General features: G+C 39.7%; 1 long non-coding RNA gene across 1 annotated transcript; it reads left to right on the top strand.

Moving 5' to 3' along the window:
- The first annotated feature begins 1,481 nt into the window (after positions 1-1,481).
- LOC125063670 lies at positions 1,482-2,516 on the top strand. Its single transcript, XR_007119551.1, has 2 exons — positions 1,482-2,281; positions 2,370-2,516. It is a non-coding gene; the product is annotated as an uncharacterized LOC125063670 (long non-coding RNA).
- Positions 2,517-2,787: the final 271 nt, after the last annotated feature.

Genomic DNA, 2,787 nt, shown 5'->3' with positions numbered 1-2,787 from the left:
TTTTAATGTAACTTTTAAGAAAGATTCAGCTTATGTAACCGATTCTGAAGGGAATATTAAGTTCATAGCAGATCGAAAAAACAACCTTTATTATATGCGGGAGGGCCATGCTTCTGTTTCTGCGATTTCCGAAACTAAGAACGATTTACTATCCTGGCACGAACGTTTAGGTCACTTAAATGTGAAGGATTTAATAAAAGTATTAGGTCATGTGGGCATTAAAGTTGATATGTCAAATATAAATATTTTATACGACTGTAAGTATTGTGTGCAGGGTAAGATGACTTCTTTCCCATTTTCCAAGTCGAGTGGACCATGTGACGAAAAACTGTCCATCATCCATTCCGATGTAGTTGGGCCAATTCGAAATGAAACTGTCGGTGGTGCAAAATATTTTGTCACGTTTATTGACGATTGTACTAGATGGTGCGAAGTTTACTTACTGAAGAGTAAGAGTGGTGTTCTGGAATGTTTCAAAGAATACAAGAGCTATGTTGAGAACCTTACCGCTAAGAGAATAAAGTATTTACAAACTGATAACGGTGGAGAATACTGTAATAATAAGTTTGATCAATTCCTGAAACAAGAGGGGATAATAAGAAGACTGACTATACCTCAAACCCCACAGCAGAATGGCGTAGCAGAACGAATGAACAGGACATTAGTTGAAATGGCTAGGTGTATGTTACTTTCATCTAATCTCTCAGCAGGTTTTTGGGGAGATGCTGTATTGGTGGCATGTCATATTAGGAATCGTTGTCCCACGAGTAGTTTGGGTGGTACAATTCCGTACGAGAAGTGGTTTGGCTCTCCAGTGAAGATTGAGTATCTTCAGAAGTTTGGAGCTGAAGTTTATGTTCTAGACAAGAGTCCAACCAAGGACAAATTTGCTGCCAGAAGTGTCAATGGAATATTTATTGGATATCCAATGAACCAAAAGGGATATAAGGTATGGATACCAGTAGACCATAAAACCATTATAGCTAGGGATGTGAAATTCTGCAAGACGAGGCTCGATACTAATGATGACAGGAAATCGGCAATTACTCATGATCCTTTTCAGCTAGATCAATTTTCTGCTGATGTTGATACACCGAAGCCGAAATATGTAGAGGTGGACGTAATACCAAGTACATCTTATTCAGGAACTCGAGAAATGATCGTGGAGACGACTGATTCACCCCTTGGTTCACCTTCTCTATGTCATGAGGAAGATAGTGAAATAGCGCAAGCTGATACAGAGGTAACGTATAAGAGAGGTCCCGGAAGACCAAAACTTCAGAAAGGCCAAGTTGGCCGACCTAAGAAGGTCTATAAAATGATACCCAATGATAATAATGGCCGTGCAGAAGAAACTTTACCTGAGGATGTTGCGTTGACTGTGGAAACTTCCTTAGGGGATGCCCTAAGTAGCGCTGAACGTGCTCTATGGGAGGAAGCAATATTGTCTGAGGTCAAAAGTCTTGTAAAAAATCAAACATGGGAAATTGTTCAAAAGCCGAGAAATCGAAAAGCGGTAGGATGCCGATATGTATTGACAACGAAGCTTAACGTTGACAAAACCGAGAAGAAGAAAGCACGGTTGGTAGCCAAGGGCTACAGTCAACGATATGGCATCGATTACCGAAACACTTTTTCACCTGTCGTCCGACTAGACACGATAAGACTGCTTACAGCGCTCGCGGTTGAATTAGACATGGAGATACACCAGTTGGATATCAATACTGCATATCTGAATGGATATCTTGACGAGGAAATTTATATGGAGGTTCCAGAATTGTTGACAGAGTGCTTAGGTAGAATTATTAAAGAAGAAAGAGACGAAAGCTTAAAAGAGCAGGCTCGTAAGATGTTAAATGATCTGAAGACAGGTGGAGATGTATGTCGATTGAAGAAATCACTGTATGGCCTGAAACAAGCTGGACGTCAATGGAACAAAAGACTTGACAATAAATTGAAGTCAATGCATTTTAAACAGTCTTTGAAGGAACCGTGTCTCTACTATTTGGACGGTAACTCCATTGATACGTCTATATACTTAGCGGTTTATGTTGATGATTTACTGATAGTTTCACGCAATAAAGGTCTCATACAATCTTTCAAAGATGAACTTTCCAAAGAGTTTGATTTAAAAGACTATGGACTGGCGAAATATATTTTAGGCATTGACATTGTCAAAAATGAGTATGCCACGAAACTGTCACAACAAAAATATATTAATGATTTGATGATAAAATTCGGCATGGAGAATTGTAAAGAAACAGTGACCACGCCGATGGAGGTGAATTTTAGACCCAATGGTTCACAAATTCCGCTGGAGAAGGAATGTCCATATAGAGAATTAATCGGAAGCTTGATTTATCTTTCAGCAGGAACTCGTCCGGATATCACACACGCCGTGACAAGATTAGCAGCGTTTTGTGATAATCCTGGACAGATACAGTGGAATGCGGTGAAAAGATTACTTCGTTATCTTAAGAGGACAGCCGATTATGGACTGATTTATCGAAAAACAGGTAAGAGCTTAATTGGTTATTCGGATGCTGACTGGGCAAATTGTCCTATAGATAGGAAGTCATACTCCGGGTATGCTTTTTTGTTAGGAGGGGCTGCGATTTCATGGAAATCCCAGAAACAGAAATGCGTAGCAACTTCAACGTGCGAAGCCGAATATATTAGTTTAAATTTGGCGATAAAAGAGGCAGTTTACCTGAATAGTCTTATGAAAGAGATAGGGTTGCGCGATTTCGGGAACATAGTGTTGTACTGCGATAATCAAGGTGCCTT

The sequence above is a fragment of the Pieris napi genome, chromosome 3, assembly GCF_905475465.1.
Source record: "Pieris napi chromosome 3, ilPieNapi1.2, whole genome shotgun sequence".
NCBI classification, from domain to species: domain Eukaryota; kingdom Metazoa; phylum Arthropoda; class Insecta; order Lepidoptera; family Pieridae; genus Pieris; species Pieris napi.
The sequence above is the reverse complement of the archived record's forward strand: the minus strand, read 5'-3'. Positions and strand labels throughout refer to the sequence as shown.